The following is an 18,273-nucleotide window of genomic DNA, read 5'->3' on the forward strand; positions in this document are numbered from 1 at the left end:
GGAGGGGGAAGGGGGCGTCATGCCAGCGAGTGAAAGCCGAGCCAATGTTTAATCTTGAGTATCCGTTTATCCTGGTAACCTCCCTTTTTTTTCCTCCTTGAACAAAACTTTTTGTCTCTTTTGTTGCTCTGCCATCTATGCAGAATTTGCGCGAAAGCGCTCCCATCGACTTTCATCTCTATAATGAATGGGGAAAGGGGGAAGTGACGTATGCCGTAAAACATTCAGCACATTTGGAGTTTTTATTTTGTGTGGCAGGGATCCTGCCACCCTCCTCAAAGTTAATTATTGTCGGTGAAAGCGATACAGACCCCCTCCAGATATAAAAGAGGTGTCATTCAACTAGTTGTCACTCGAAATATCATCACAAATGTTATGAAAATATTTTATAAAGGTTGAAAAGTTACCTAGTGTTACGTTGAATAGATTGTCAAATTTGAGGCTTTAAAAAGCATTTAAATAAACGTTCGTAGCATTAGAAATTATGTAAACTTGACAGTTAAAACTTTTTTAAAAAACATAATTTATCTAAATCTAATTGTGATTATCCGCGTGGGCGCAAAGCTGACGTTTGAGAGATGCAACGTTTTTTGAGGGCAAGGAGGGAGTTGAGGTAGAAATAAACGGAGGTGTTTCGTCGTTGACTGCTTCTTATGGCTGTCGAAAGAAGATGGGGAAATGCACATTTCAAAACAAGTGATTGGAGAACAAGCATAAGCAAAGCATATACACCAAGTCTCCCCTTGGGTGACGGGTAGTTTTTGTCGTGATTCTACCCTCAATTTTATGGATGAATTTATTAGCGAGGCAGTGGCACGCTCATTTTCAGAGTGTGCACACTATTTTTGCAATAAAATAGAGCACACAGCAAAGAGCAGGATATATGAAGTCTCTCGAAAGCTAAGACGAGGAAATATGACAAAGCGTACGTAGCGTTTGGCTTCACTTTTAATACAGTGGGAGATGAGGAAAGACCAGTATGTTTACTGTGTCCAAAAATGTTGGCAGGGGACAGAGTGAAGCGAAATCAATGAAGACGTCACTTAGACATTAGACCGTAATCACGTTGATAAGGTGCTTGAATTTTTTTTTTTTTTTTTTTGCGAAAACATGCCGGATATTACCAAAAAATAATCCCTTTTTGTCAGTGTTACATCAGTAAACTAGCGAGCACTGTTAGCATCATACAAGGTGGCATACCAGATTACTTGGTGGTAAAAAAGAAAACATACCATAGCAAAGGAGCTGATACTGCCTGCAGCAATCGACATGGTCTCGGTCATGCTGGACGATACAAGTGCTGCAAAAAATAAAAACTGTCCCTCTGTCCAGTGATATTCATTTTTGTGTATAATTCTTGTTTGGCATATTGTGCACTTAGTTAATGTTGCTAATAAATTTCAATTTAACATTCATTGATTTTATTAAAATTCTATTTTTCAGTATCAAATAGTCAAAAAATGTGCCTTGAGTGTGGTTTTTTTTTTTAAATTCAGGCAAATTGATGGACTTTGTCTTTCCTATTACAAACAAAACTAAAGGAACTATTGTTATTTGGGTTTGAGTTTCCCGAGGGCCAGATATAGTTGACGGACACAGGAAGTCTGTGTTGTGTTACATTTGTTATGGTCCGAGTTGCGGAGCTGCAATAAACGTTGACGCAAATGAGTTCAAGAAACTAAATTCTGTGCTTTATGAAGAGTGAAAAAAGCAGAATATAACACAGACGAAATCATTCGGCCGTTTCAGAGTGAAGTATTACCGAAACAAAATAGTGACGTCACGTACGGTAATGGTCGGCAACGGATCGCTGCATACGTTTCTTAAACACAACATGGCCGTGTCAATAAAAAAAAAAAAAAAAATTGGTTTTTATACTGTATATACATATATTCCTGTCTCCATCCATGTACCCGTGCATAATGCGCACCATGATTTTACAAGTTGATTTTGGGGGGGGAAAGTGCGCGTTATATACAGGAAATTACGGTAAGTACTTTATTGTAAGTTGATCTATAATTTCATTTATGTTAACAAGGAAACTGTTATGCAGAGGTGTGCTTATAAAAAATTTATAGACAAATTATACTATTTACAGTGGCGGCAGAAAGGGGTGCGAAATATTTACTTCTTCCTGCGGAGGGGGTAACAGAAAATGATTGAGAAGCACTATTTTAAGCCCAGGAATCGCTCTTATGTACCGGTAGCTGCTCTGGTTGATAATTTTAGGGCTAAAAGTAATACCCATCACCTGCTTTTTTTCCTCTCCTAGATCTCCTCCATGCATGCATGGCCTTCCTGAGCCTTGTGTTCTCACTGGAACACAAGTTGCATGCAAGCTGTTTATTGCGTTTAAGTTGCATTTGTATTTTCATCGATAAAGAATATTCATTGTTTAGCGCTTACAATTTGTGTGTGTGTGTGTGTAACCGTCTACAGTTGGGTGTGGGCATTACATTTGTTTAAAGAGGCGTTAAAGGTAGCATTAAAAAACATTACACGAGATTTGCTGAAACCTGTAGAAGCCATGTAATACACGCAAATAAGTGTGTTTTTTAGTAAATACTTTGTTTCATGTTCTACAGGAAATAATTGCACGTATTCCAGGACTGTATCATTCTTTTCCATATCTTCCTACTCATGAGTCTCCCATCCCAATGAACTTCTTGGCTGTTAGGGAGCTTTCATAAGTCATCCAATCTGCCTCCAATTAAACGCGGCATGCCATTATCACTTGAAATGGAAATGTAGAATGTCATCAGATAATAATGTATTTCTCTCAAACTTGGTGACGCGGCATATGGCTAACTTCCCAAGGATGTTTTCGTACTCCCTCTTCCAAGTAACTGTAAGCAATCGTGTGTTTGTGGTCGGGAGGCCACTGAGACATCAGCTACTGTGTGAGCCAGAAGACCTTGCATACTGTTCCATGCAACTTTTGCTCTTCTGGCAAGAACAGAATTAAAAAGACATCTTATTTAATTGCACTTATAAAATATCCCCACCACAACAGTACAATCTGGTCAACATCCAATTTTTCCTATCGGAAATAATGGACAGAATTATATAATTACCGGTAATCTGTTCCAGAGTCTGACTGTCACCATCATGAAACCTTTATTGGTAATTACAAATTATATGTAATTTATAATTTACAGCGCAAACAATTTTTGAAGTAACATTTTCTGCATTCTTTGCGCCATACTAGGGTAAAATTAAGTTCATTATATGCTAAATTGTTAAAACTAGGGTTGTTCCGATCATGTTTTTTTGCTCCCGATCGTTTTAGTTTGAGTATCTGCCGATCCCGACATTTCCCGGTCCGATTGCTTTTTTTTTTGTTCCCGAGTCAATTCCAATCATTCCCGATAATTTTTCCCGATCATATACATTTTGGCAATGCATTAAGAAAAAAATGAATAAAACTCGGACGAATATATGCATTCAACATACAGTACATAAGTACTGTATTTATTTATTATGACAATAAATCATCAAGATGGCATTGACATTATTAACATTCTTTCTGTGAGAGGGATCCACGGAGAGAAAGACTTGTAACTTTGTATATTGTGACTAAATATTGCCATCTAATGTATTTGTTGAGCTTTCAGTAAATGATACTGAAGGCCATGCCCAAATGCATGATGGGAAGTGGAACCATGACTGTGCGTAGTGCTACCAATTGATATGTTCTCTGCGTTGGCAAATAACATGTTAAGAAAAAGATCAATTGCTACTTTGCTTCCCCACATTGCTTCCCATGATATTTCTAATCGTAGGGAGAGGGATTGTAAGGCTTTAGCCAATTAAAAAAAGGCTCCAAAGCCTGCCAAAATTCACTCTACTCATTTTACGCTGCCTTTTATCTCTCTATGTAGGTAAAACGGCGCCATTACAGATTGAGCGCGACAATGCATGAGTGGGTCGTGCAGTGCATGCATTAATTGCGTTAAATATTTTAACGTGATACATTTTTTAAAAAATTAATTACATTTTTTTTTTAATTAATTACGGCCGTTATCGGGATAAATTTGATAACCCTACCTTAAGCCTAAACTAAAGACTCAGGATAAGTGTAACATATTATGTCTGTAACGTTAAATACAATTAAAAAACGATTTAATTAAAAAATAAATATACAGTATATTAAAAAAAGGCATGGCCGATATTTTTTTGCCGATTACGATATTTTGAAAATGACGTGATCGGACCTGATCGATCGGGACATCTCTAGTTAAAACTATTAAACATTTGTATCAAGCAATAGCAAAAGTCATTACATTGATGGCTAGTACCTAAAATTTTTGCATGCAAAAAAAAATGGCCAAATTGGGAAAAAAACAACATACTCCCATCTTTTCCTGTGTGTCAAAAATAAAGCCCCTCAAAAAGTAGAACACATATTCAATTCAATCCTCTGGTCTTGCAAGGTACAGGAATATGCAATAATCCAACATCTCTCAAATCTAGTGGAACTCTGTTGGTCCAATTCCGAATTTCAGACCTTCATGTTTTCCCCACCTTTCTGGATGATGATGATGATAATTTGATGATAAACACTTGTGTTTTCACTCCAAAATTCACTCCCCATGTGAACTCTTTTACGACAAAGACTGTACTTTTTTTTTTCCTTTCCTGTCAACAATGGCACGCTCGGCTGCATCTTGTGTCTCCCGACGTGTTGAAACCATTACCTTTGACAATCAGCTAATAGTTGGAGAGGAATTCTATGGAAACCCTGTGATTTCTTCCAGATATACAGTACATAGCGGCAAAAAGTCAAGGCAATAGTGCGATTGACAACTCTGTATGAGATACAGAGTAACGGTCAAACCGGAAACAGAATTTTCTTATGTATGAAAGTTTCGGTAACACTTTATAATAACTGTCCGTTTTACTAGTTAATAGATCATTAGTAAACTGTTGATAGATGATTTATTGTTGATTTGTGAAGTATTTGTTAACAGTTTGTTAAGCATTTACAGGGTGTTCTTAACCTGAAACACAGTTTGTGTCGAAACGTTTCAAGTTTTTGTGTGTAACGTTTGGCATTTCTATCTTTTCAGGTTAAGAAATGCCGTTCACTTCAAAATAAAAGGCATTTTGAAGGCAGCGCTCACGTTGCACATTTATGAAAATCTGCCATAGAACCAAATATTTGTACTTTTCTTTGTATATTTAACCAATAAAACTTATGACCTTCAACATAATGTGTATATAGTTTTATTAAGATCCATCAACTCGCATGGGCATTTAGAATGGGGTCAACTATATTGGAACACCCTGTAAATGCTTAACAAACTGTTAACAAATACTTCACAAATCAACAATAAATCATTTATCAACAGTTCACTAATGATCTATTAACTAGTAAAACGGATAGTTATTATAAAGTGTTACCAAAGATTCCTCCATATGTTTCAAGATGAAAAAACCTGTTTAACGAAATTTCAAAATTTTAATCCTAACTCATTCACTCCCAGCCATTTTCACCAGAGCAAGGCCCTTCGCTCTCGGCCGTTTTTCTGGATTTTGACTGATTTTGTAAGGCCCACAAAAAATTCTGTTCTATTGCTATTTAAACATGGAACCCACCAAAAAAAAGATTAGACTCTCTTCTTTCAGCAGAAAAAAGTAAGTTAATATCTTTTTCCATTCTTTAGAAATCAGCATTAGAAAATTGCTTAGTTTGAGCAATTTTCCGATTTCTGAGGAAAAAACTGAGAAAATTAGCTTTTTGTAAACGCATACATTTCAAATGTAACTTTGACCTTAACAAAGCTATTTTTTGCATTAGTTACATCCCAAACATCTGAATAATGTTTTCCTCGTACAAAATACCATGAAGAACCAGATATATAGAGCTTTTGATAGCAAAGTAACAATTTATTCACACATGACTTCTGAGAGATGACGGTTTGTCGCCGAGATGATGCCGTTGTCGCCACGTCAGCCGTGTAAACTTTTCCCTCATCGTTGTCTGTCTCACAAAGATTGATTATTTTTGCGTTTCTGCAGGGTTTGCCCGTGGAGCCGCTGCACTGGGGGTCCCACTTGTTTTACTCGGTCGTCCAGCGCCTGGCCTCCCAGTCGTCCTCTCGGTTGTTTTGTTCGGTCGGAGCACCGCCTGGCATCGTGCCGCCAGCGCCCGGCCGTTCATTGCTGTTGAATCTGGTTGCCTGGTCTTACAAAATGCGCTACTGCCCTCCAGTGGCCAGTTTTATTGCTTTGAAGTGGGTTTAGAGCTTTGTTCTTTGTTTCTTGTAAAAAAAATAAATAAATAAAAAATTTTTAAAAAAACACAGGACTTATAAATACGTTTTTGGGACAATGAATCACTTAAAAATAAAACGTATTTATACGTTTGTGGGAGCAAATGAGCTAATAATCAACTAATATTTCCTTTAATCAACAGGTCAGTATTGCTTCCAAGTCCTCAAATTGATGCAAACTTAAGTCAATGAGGCAAAATGCTGAGTATTTAATTTTTATTAGTACCTATACTTACGAGATTGTCTACATTAGCCATTTCTACAAAGATAACAAACTGTTTCTCTTATATTTTCTCTACTTTATGACATTTATTTGAAATAATATACAGGTAGTCCTTGGGTTACGAACGAGTTATGTTCCTACTCTGGCGAAGTAAGTTGTTTCAGCTAATTTATGTTTGTGTATGCGTTTGTAATCAAGTTTAGAGCTACAGTTAGTGGAGTTATGTGTGAACGATTTGCTACGAGAATTGTAAATATGTTAGCATTCGTTTTAACATAGCGGACTTTTGTTAGGCAAATTAGGCTAATTTAATTTACTAAATTGACGTATTGATCAGACTAGATGGACGTTTGAAAACAGATTGTTTTGAATCAGGTGTTTTACTGTTAAAATGTGTGTTGTTTTAAACATAAGTGTACAGATGTGTTACAGCTTTACAAATTGTCAAAAGCAAAGGTAGTTTTTGCTGTCTGTCAAGCTGGGCAACTTCATGTTTAGTGAGGACAGAACACGTCATATTAATAAAGTAAAGTAAAAAAAAAAAAAAGAAGACACTGAGGTAGAATAAGGTACTGTTTACACAACTAAAAAAAAAACAAACACTAGAGACAAAATGCGGACATGACACCATAAAGTCTAAATCACATAAGTCGAGTACGTTGTAACTGCACTAACTGTAACTAGTATAACTGACTGCAGTAATACTTGTTAGCTTAAAACACTTTTTTTTAAATATATTTAGCTTTATTCTTAGAAAATGTTGTGACTTTATTCTTGTAATATTGCTATGTTAATGTTAAAAAAGTTTTTCTTGAAATAAAAAAAAATGTTTTTCAACTTTTTTCTTAAATTTGTAAGGCTTTTTTTATTTGAAAGGCTTTTATTTTGCAAATCTACAACTTTATTCTTCTAATATTAGAAAGTTTATCTTGAAAATATGCAACATTTTTTAAAATTAACAAAAAACGTTTTTCTTAGAATATTTTTCTCCAGTACATGATGACTTAATGAAAAATGTACAAACTAATTTCTCTATTAAACTTTTTTTTAAATGAAAAGCCTTTTTGTTCGATTTTTTTTTTTTTTTTTTTTTTTTTTTTAATCAAATATATGATGACAAATGTACTATTTTGTTTTGATTCTCTCAGTTTTGAAAAAATATCACTTAAATCTAGTCTGATTATTATTGCTGAATGAATATAAAAAATGTTTTCCTTTCCTCTCAAGTCATGTCTTTTAATTTTGACCCAATACAATTTTTCTGGAAAATAACTTCTTTTAAGTACATAACTTCATTGTCTGAAAATATTCACTTTAGAAATGTGCAACTTTTTGCTCATAAACAGTATTTTTCCTCATTTCATCATGTCTCTACCACTGCGTTATTTATCAACCACTACAAAGTGAGATGTATTTTTAAACTGCACTTTAATACAAATCAATCCAAACAAATGCTATTCAAATGTGGCGGATCACACAAACATTCATTGACCTCAACCCGACAGTTACCCACTAGAAATGAAAGTCACATATAATGTAGCTAGAGTAGTTGGAGGATAAAATACGGCCTCAATGGGATGCTGCCTGGACTGTTTTGCGGGTGGTCTGGCACAGTGAGTTGACATATGCATCAAGAAGCAATAAGAATCAGCCAAGCAGCCAAGTTAAACTGTACGGAATGATGGTTAGATTGATCTGCTGCTCTCAGATTCGCAGTCTACTCAGCTGTACACCAGGAATCCTCATAGGGGCAAGGATCTCACCCACTTTCCACAAAACTGGGAAGATAAAAAATGTTGAGGAAAAGTGTATTGAAACGCCGGTCAGAGGCTATAGGCTCAATGTCTTTCTTGTTGTAGCTTGTTGTAGCCCAAATTTAAACTTTTTCAATGTTGTGCCTCACAAGAAGGCATTTTAGGTCGTGTGTTTTTTGTTGTTGTTGTCAATTGGTAGATACACACAAGCAATTGCCAGTAGCGGAACTAATGTTAACAGTGCCCGGGTGCGGTGCGTAAGTCAAGTACATTGTAACCCAAGGACTACTTGTATTTCAGATCTGAGGACAGGATGCCTTGTTTCTTTTCTGATATTTTTGAAGTCAAAATAAATCAGTTTTAGTGTTGTACTGTACCAGAAAAAAAATTTGACAAGACGATTGATCATTTCACTTATATCTTGCCTTTTAACACGTTTTTGCATGGAAATCTTATATATAGGTTAGGGCTGTCAAAATTATCGCATTAACGGGCAGTAATTTTTTAAATTAATCACTTTAAATTAGGGCTGTCAAACGATTAACATTTTTAATCGAGTTAATTACAGCTTAAAAATTCATTAATCGTAATTAATCCCAATTAATCGCAATTCAAACCATCTATAAAATATGCCATATTTTTCTGTAAATTATTTTTGGAATGGAAAGATAAGACACAAGATGGATATATACATTCAACATACGGTACATAAGGACTGTATTTGTTTGTTATAACAATAAATCAACAAGATGGCATTAACATTAACATTCTGTTAAAGCGATCCATGGATAGAAAGACTTGTAGTTCTTAAAAGAAAAATGTTAATACAATGTATAGAAATTTTATATTAAAACCCCTCTTAATGTTTTCGTTTTAATGAAATTTGTAAAATTTTCAATAAAAAAATAAACTAGTAGCCCGCCATTGTTGATGTCAATAATTACTTCCACAATGCTCATGGGTGCTGAAGCCTATAAAATCAGTCGCACCCAAGCGCCAGCAGAGGGCGACAAAACTCCATAAAACACAATTAACAAGTGAGCGTTTCACTGTACCGTCATTTAAATCTGTCTGAGCGGGTAATCTGCGTTAATTGCGTCAAATATTTTAACGTGATTAATTTAAAAAATTAATTAACGCCTGTTAACGCGATAATTTTGACAGGACTACTTTAAATATTTGACGCATTTAACGCACATGCCCCGCTCAGACAGATTAAAATGACAGCACATGTCATGTCCACTTGTTACTTGTGTTTTTTGGTGTTTAGTCACCCTCTGCTGGTGCTTGGGTTTTACTCAGGAGCGACTTATGTGTGAAATTATTGACACATTATGATATCATTTCACATATTATTTTGGTGTTTTGGAGTGACACTGACGGTTTGGTTAACTTGTTAGCATGTTCATTATGCTATAGTTTAGGACTGTCAAAATTATCGCATACGGACAGTAATTATTTTTTTTAATTATTCACGTTAAAATATTTGACGCATTTAACGCACATGCCCCGCTCAAACAGATTGAAATAACAGCACAGTGTCATGTCCACTTGTTACTTGTGTTTTTTTGTGTTTTGTCGCCCTCTGCTGGCGCTTGGGTGCGACTGATTTTATGGTTTCAGCACCACATGAGCGTTGTGTAATTATTGACATCAACAATGGCGAGCTACTAGTTTATTTTTTGATTGAAAATTTTTAAATTTTATTAAAACGAAAACATTAAGAGGGGTTTTAATATAAATTTTCTATAACTTGTACTAACATTTATCTTTTAAGAACTACACGTCTTTCTATCCATGGATCACTTTAACAGAATGTTAATAATGATAATGCCATCTTGTTGATTTATTGTTATAATAAAAAAATACAGTACTCATGTACCATATGTTGAATGTATATATCCGTCTTGTGTCTTATCTTTCCATTCCAACAATAATTTACAGAAAAATATGGCATATTTTATAGATGGTTTGAATTGCGATTAATTACGATTAATTAATTTTTAAGCTGAAATGAACTCGATTTAAAAAATTAATCGGTTGACAGCCCTAATACAGATATATAATTGCTGTATTAAGCAATGAAGTGCAATGCATGTAAGGAAGATTAACTACAACTTAGTAATAAACACTGCTGACAGTCAAATGATCTATTTACAAGGTTGTCAGCTATGTTTTTTGTCTAGTGGAACGCTTTGAGGTTGGAACTTCCCAGCCTTTTCAAATGCAGCAAGTCAATAAAAATTCATATTTATATAGTAGCAGTACAGACCAAACAGACCTGAGGTGTTGCTCTTATTTTCCTTACGGGAGGTTGGCAGCATACATGAAACACCTCCGTAAAATTCCACTCCGTGCGGACGACAGTCCGATTGCCAGCCACCCACTCGGCACTCGCTAATGAACATCAAGTAGAATTATTACCACTTCTGGCAGTGTCAACAAAAGCCACTTCATAAAGAAAGAGGAATTCTGGGCCCTGGCGCTTGCCGATCGGCATCGCGTTACATTGTGCAGGTGTACCTAACAAAGTGGCTGCTGAGTGTCATTTCCACATCGCACAGGAGCGCTTTTAACATGCAGTCAGAGGCCTTTTGCACATAACTTCCACTCTGTGATTTCTTGCCTGTCTGAAGGCCACAAACCACAGAGACGCTGTGGAATATGAGCGCCACGTGATTTACTCTCCCCTATTAAAATCCGTGTGTATTAATAGACGCGTATTTATTCGAAGACAGTAAAACGTTCTAGAGTCCCCCTCCACCTGCTCGTCAATCATGTGCCTTCCGCCCCATCAAAAGCGCACAATCCTACGTGTGTGAGCGGCACAGCAGGCGTATTCATTTGGCAGGGCCTCTGCACACTGACATGCTTCCCGCTAATCTGTTTGCACAACTTTGCCGCCAACCGCGGGCCAATCACACACTCGGTCACATGGTGCAGTGGTTCTCAATACTGGTCTGCGGACCACAGTGATGGGCCTAGAACAGACTTGTCCAAAGTCCGGGGGCCAAATGCGGCCCTTGGTCAAATTTAATCCGGCCCCCAGCCTCTGTCATAAAATCAATAACGTCTGGCCCGCACACACACTTAATAAATTGGTCAGCAGTACTGTTACCAGCATATGAAGTATCTTACACACTAAATGCTGCTCATTTACCCACTAAAAGGCAGCAGCACTCTAAGCAACATTACCGCGTGTGACTCTTTACTCCCAATTTTCTAAAACGGCGACAAGCAACAACAAAAAAGTTGACTGCGACGGCCGACGCTTCAAGGATAGATGGAAATTAGACAATTTCTTGACTAAAATATGCAACAAATGTGTCTGCCTCATTTGCAAAGAGACAGTCACTGTTTTTAAAGGGTATGTCCTGCCCTGGGAAAATGTTAATTTTCCATCATTTATCCATAAACGCATGCCTTTTGTATTCATATCATGCCACTTCGTGTAATTACACACAAGAAAATGAGACCGGCCACTAGGGGGGCAGCGCCTGTCTGCATCAATATAATTCCTTCTAGTGAGGGGAGAATTAGGGGTGTTTTGAGCTGTTTATGCTGATGCATTGTGTTCATCCTGCACATATTCCAGGTTCCCTCATGAAGAAACACCCCTCATTGTCAACAAAAGAGAATTCAGAATTGACAGTGAGGGGTGTTTCTTCAACAAGAAAAAGGCTCAGTGCTTTAATACTGAATGGCGGCGATGATGGCAGACAATTTCGTTTCTAGTTTCAGCGACGAATCCGACGTAGAAGGACGTAACGAATGTTCATCTAATGGTGATGAGGAGAGTTACGAAGCTTTAATCTGTGTTTTAGGTTACCAATTTGAGCCCAAACGAACGCCAATGCAGCGTAATGAAACGGTCATTGAAGGGAGCAATGACACTGATGAAACATCGGCAGCAGATCGTGTGGGAAACACCAATTATTTGTTTTGCATTTCTTTTTGTGAAGCTGATACACCGTGACTGCAAAATAAAGGAATGCATAGAATAATTATCAATTATCATAGCTTTTCGCTCTGCCAACAGACACAAATATGAATGGGATCAGAGGATTTGTTCTATATATTTTACGAACGATAATTTATACATGTGTCCAGTCCTGTAGCCAATGCGTGACATTTTTTTATTATAAAAGAGTACTCACTCTGGCCATTTCGAGCTTGGCTGCTCCCTTCCTTTGCTCAGCCTTGGCCTCCTTTGCCACTCATCGTCCTTTCTTGATATCTCGGGACATTTAGGTAGCTGCGCGTGTATGGTCGGCACCGCATCTCCTTTGAGCAGCAATCTTTTAGCAAAATCCGATTTCACTTGTCCATAGTTCGAGAAGTTTTCAGGTGAAAAATGCGCGCCACAGAAAAGTGTGCCGGAGGCTGTGTCTAGAAAATTAGCCCTCTTTGCACGGACGAACTTTACCCATTGTCTGCGTAGTCCAGCTTTTTTTTTCACGTTCGGGAACTCATGGATACTTTATTCCGATAAATAACTATTTGTACACCACATAGCACAGCAGTTTTGAACCATTTTTGTGATGTTTTCGTCAAACAAACCCCAACGCTACTCTCTCGTCATTAAAAAACAATGGCACCTGGCTCCGCTTCGACTGTCAATCACTTGTCATGAGGTCCCCGCCCCATTCGGCTGTTTCCGGAACACTTTCGGGAATGTTCGTCATTTTCGATCTATTTTCGATAATTGCTCATTAATGTGATTTTTTTGTTAACTTTATCAATATTTGTTATCTTGGCACATAACGGTTCTATTGATGTCTCACACCCCCTTTGCCGCTACATACCCTTTAAAGAATTCAATTTGAGGCGATATTACCAAACAAGACACACTGACATGTACGACAAGATTACAGGGAAGATACGTATCGAGAAATTGAAGCAACTTGAAGCTTTTACAGCAGCAGTATTTCACAAGAGCCCGAGAGTCGAAAGGGAACGCCACAAAGGCTAGTTGCGAGATTGTTGAAATTATTAATTAAAAAATAATAATAAAGCAAATGTGACAAAAGGAATGGCTTGCTAAAATTTGCTTAAATATATTGTTCTACGTAAAGAACGTCAGCCAAGGTCGGCCTCCCACATTTTTACCACACCAAATCTGGCCCCCTTTGCAAAAAGTTTGGACACCCCTGGCTTAGAATTACAATTAACTCATTGGCTGAGGTTGACGGCAATAAATGTTAAATACATTTGAACTAGGTGTGTTGGCCGTGATCATTCCCGGTTCAAATGGATTAGTGTCTATCACCATCAGTAGCAACCAATGAGTTTAAATAAAAAAATAGATATGTTTTAATTCAATCCTTTTCTAATTGTATTTAACGTTACAGACATATGTTACACTCATCCAGAGTCTTTAGTTTAGGCTTAAGGTAGGGTTATCAAGTTTATTCCAATAACGGCGGTAATTTTTTTTAATTTTTTTTTTATGTATCACGTTGAAATATTTAATGCAATTAATGCATGCGCTGCACGACCCACTCACACATTGTCGCGCTCAATCTGTAATGGCGCCATTTTACGTATATGGAGAGCTAAAAGGCAGCGTAGAATGAGTAGAGTGAATTTTGGCAGCCTTTGGAGCCTTTTTTTAATTGGCTAAAGCCTTACAATCCCTCTCCCTACGATCAGAAATATTGTGGGAAGCAATGTGGGGAAGCAAGGTAGTAATTGATCTTTTTCTTAACACCCTATGTTATTTCCCAACGCAGAGAAGATATATCAATTGGTAGCACTACGCACAGTCATGGTTCCACTTCCCATCATGCATTTGGGCATGGCTACAGTATCATTTACTGAAAGCTCAACAAATACACTAGATGGCAATATTTAGTCACAATATACTAGCTGGTACTATTGCCAATAGAGGAGGGAATCTGTGGGCACCTAACGATTCGATTACGATTCAGAAGCTCCGATGCGATTATAAATCGATTGTTGATGCACCACAAACGGCATGAGTCTAGCGGCATGAGTTGAACATGATATTTACTCTTGGTCCGTTCCTCATTGCGTCCTAGAGACCGCGCTGACGGTGTTTTATTTCCGCTTTACCTGGTATAATTCAATAATCGGAATTTGAATGTTTGTGAATCGTTCTTGAATCTTCCACAGAGGAATCGCGAATAATCCAAGAAGCGGAAATTTCGCACGCCTCTAATTGCCAATAGCAATTACACAGAGCAAAACAAATACATTTTAAATAAAAAAAGGAATAATAATAAAAGTAATAACAATAATAATGTAACGAATCGGGTTCTAATGTGGCGGATGTGTTTTGCGTGGTGTACTTGAACGCTCCACGTGGCTGACTTGACAATGTGAGAGAGGACATTTTACTTTGTTCAACTGCCGCGGACAGAAGGCGTGTTGTGTTGCAGAAGTTCTGAAATAAATGATTTAAAACCTGACGAAGCTGGAAATTTTTTGGCGATGTTATCACAATAATAATTGTCACCTTAACTTATAAAGACTGGCGAACGGAGGTTGGAGGACGACCGTCGAGATCGTAGACATTGTACGGCCGTAATGTCGAGTCAGTTCACGAATGGCAACCCACGCTCATATTTTTCTATCCTTCCCATCTTCATTTCAATGGGAAGCCTCACCTTTTTCCTTTTACCACCACCTGTACTAACATTCTTGGAACCCATGTTGATTTCTCTCACAAGAAAATCCGCAGTGCGTCCGTCTTGCGGGAAAACAAAGAAACTGCGGCGCTGTCATAAATCGTCATATTTCGAGCATGTCATCGGATGTAGAAACAAATGGCGAGTCAAATTTTACGTCGGATGTCGAAGCGATCGTATGTCGAGGTACGACTGTATTTTATTTGCAGAAATGAGACATCTTGTTGCTTTGTACAAATAATATTGTATCGTATCATCATGAAATTGGTGGTTTACAACACTTGTGAGTACGATGTTTTGTACTGTTACCTTTTTTGTCATCAACAATTTATTACAAACGGGCTTAGATCAGTTTGAAGCCAAGTTGTATGTTGTTTATATTACATTTCTACAGTATGTAGTATTAGTCACCGTACTGTAAGGGTGATTTTTTTTTTTTCAAGATGTGGATTAAGTCGGTTAAATCCCCACTTAAGGTCTAGGTACAAAACTCACGTCCTGCCACTGGCAGATCGTTACTGAGCTGAAGATCGTTTGGCACAGGATCACAAAGAAAGAATAATCTCTTGGAACATTTGTGCGGAAAATCGGACCATGAGAAACCAGTCCCTGGTACAAAAAAGGCTGAAGGTCCACAGAGGCAGTCCAGCGAAAAGTGACGCAAGATGTAGAAAGATGAGAGGTGAGCCACCCACCGAGAGTTTCATCGTGCATCGTCTCATCTTTCTCATCTTCATCCTCTCGCCTGTCCTTCCCGGAAAGCAAAGACGACTCACTAAGTACATTTAATTCCTCGTCTCATTTGCGCTTAGTAAACTCTGCCATGTGTGCGATATTACGTCTAAACTGTTCCAGTGCTGGAAAAGCCTCCCTGTCGACTGACAGGTGAAATTGAGCGTGATGTGAGGTTGGGCAAGGGGGAAGAGGGCCTTAAATACAACGTTGGGCAAGAAAAAAAAAAAGCAGTGAGAAATGAATTTGATATTGCTTTGATTGCATATACAAAGTACACAGGGTCCTTGAGTTTAAGGGTTACTTCAGAATCTTTGACATAATGCTTAATCTTCGAATTAGCAGTGGTTTAATTAGTCAGTGGAGTTGAAATCAACTAATTCCAGTGCAGTTTTTCCAGTTATTTGTTAGTTTCAGGGCTCCGGAGTGGCTAACCTAGCGTGAGTCAATGCTGCCTGATTAGCATCCCAATAAGAAACGATATTAACAGATCTAACATAGAGCGGAAAACACTCAGGTGACTTGAAGTTCCGCTCTGAGCAGGGGTCGCGTAACCGAATATTTTCCGTCGTTGACCGTTTTTTTTAAAACGGTGACGGAAAAAACTGAAGTCCATTTGTCATTTTGACAGGTTGTAATTCACACCCCAGACCATTGTCTGTCTTGATGCATGACGTCGTTGGCCTCACTCGGAAAAATGTCAAGGCAACTGAGTGTCCGAAGTTTCTTCAAAAAGCCCCAAAACGACGATGGTGTTGATAAAAGAGGTGAAAAAAGAGGGACTGATGCAGTGGAGGATGAAGGATGACAATGAATCAAGTGAATCGCCGGTTCACTCCTCACTGCAGCGAGCAGTTGAAAACGCAGCCAATTACCAAGAAGGGCAGAATTGGTAACACGGTGAAAGCGGCATAAAGCCAAAAAAGCGGACCAGACTAGCCAGAGCCTGAAATTATTTCAAGGAAAATATGGAGGGTGCCACCACTGTGTGTACTCTTTTTGCTAAGCTGAGCTCACATACCACGGTAGCACGTCGGCTATGAACGAACACTTGACGCGCCGTCACCCAGGTGTATTTCGGAAGACAACAGGGAACAAGCTAGCGGATTGTAAGTCCATACAACTTTCTAGCGATTTTTTAAAAAATAGAAGTTTCCTTTAAGTGGGTCGTATCAACGTGCATTTTTAATTAATGATAATAATACATTTAAAAAAATATATATATATATATATATATATATATATATATATATATATATAATGGAATTATATAATATTTCATTATTATTAAATGTATTAGAATCATGGAAGGTCCCACTTGGGGGGGGGGTGGGATATATATATATATATCCTGTATATACATAATATAATAAAAATATATATGGAAACACAGCACTGGCCTGCTTACTGTAATCCATGACTGCACTAATGTTAGTTACTTTATATTATAAAGTATTATTGTATTATTGTGTATATACATATAGTGACTGCATCAAGATTAGTCATTTTACAAATTTAAGTGACGGGTAAAAATAGATTATGACCGGATTTTTATGACCCTGTCAGTCAAAATGACAGACAACGAAAAAGTCTAGCGCAACCTCTGGCTCTGAGACCCCCAATTTGGCCAAATATCAAAATTGTCCTATATGCATGTGTGATACATCATTGGAAAAGTTAAAATCTCAATTTTCTGGGGCAACAAAAATTTTGAACGGGGGGGGCATTTAAAAAAAAAAAAAATTTAACAGCAAAACCCTAATTGGAGGCGAGAGCACGCGAGAGCAGAATTAAAGACGCCACGATTTTAACGAGATATTATCGCGTACTTACGTTGTTCTGATCTAAAACCTCCATGTAGCATGTATCACAGAGTGTCAAGACACAGCTGTGAATGGCCACAGCCGGATTTTTTATTTTATTTTATGGGTGAAACATGGTGATATAACAAGGGTCGCGATGCAGAAATCGCAGACAACAAAGAGTGGTTGAGATTTTCTTTTTTATATATTTACCCTTTTAAACGTTATTTTTCAATTTTTTTGGTTTGGATCGATTATTTATCATCTAACATATCGGGGAAAATACGACAGTAACAAAAAAAATATTATTAAATAATAGTTATGAGGTAGATATCTGTGACTTTTTTTACAGACGCCAAATTTTTCATTGTGACGTAATTCGTTTGAAAGCTTAAAATATGCGAGTGAATAATTTTTTTAAGTCTTTTTTTTTTTTAACTAAATATAAGACATCAATTGATGGTTTTCAGCTAAAAATTACACATTTTGAATAATATAATTACATACCTTCTTTTTGTAGCTAGGTTGAAACAAAAGCGGTTGCGCGATATCTGTAAACGAGGGTTTTCTATGGAGGTAGATTTGTGTCTTTATTATTCAATCCAAAAAAAAGTTGCTTCAATCAAGTAAAAAGTTGCTTCAATCAAAATATATATTTTCAATCGAAGAAAAAGTCACGTCAATAAAAAAGTGTTTTAATGCAAAAATAAATTTGAAATTCAAAAAAATGTATTTGAAAACTATTTTTCTTTGATTGAAATTTTTTTTTTTTTTGATTGAAACAACTTTTTTGATTGAATTAATGTAATTTTGCGTTTGGACCACATTTTGGCGAGG

General features: G+C 37.2%; 2 protein-coding genes across 4 annotated transcripts in view; one reads left to right on the forward strand and one right to left on the reverse strand.

Moving 5' to 3' along the window:
- trabd2b (TraB domain containing 2B) overlaps positions 1-18,273 on the reverse strand; it is a 202,296-nt gene that overhangs the window by 132,282 nt on the left and 51,741 nt on the right. The gene's annotated exons all lie outside the window — the stretch shown is intronic.
- The window catches only part of scyl3 (SCY1-like, kinase-like 3), a 324,580-nt gene that overhangs the window by 129,593 nt on the left and 176,714 nt on the right, over positions 1-18,273 (forward strand). The gene's annotated exons all lie outside the window — the stretch shown is intronic.

The sequence above is a fragment of the Corythoichthys intestinalis genome, chromosome 7 (assembly GCF_030265065.1).
Source record: "Corythoichthys intestinalis isolate RoL2023-P3 chromosome 7, ASM3026506v1, whole genome shotgun sequence".
NCBI lineage: Eukaryota > Metazoa > Chordata > Actinopteri > Syngnathiformes > Syngnathidae > Corythoichthys > Corythoichthys intestinalis.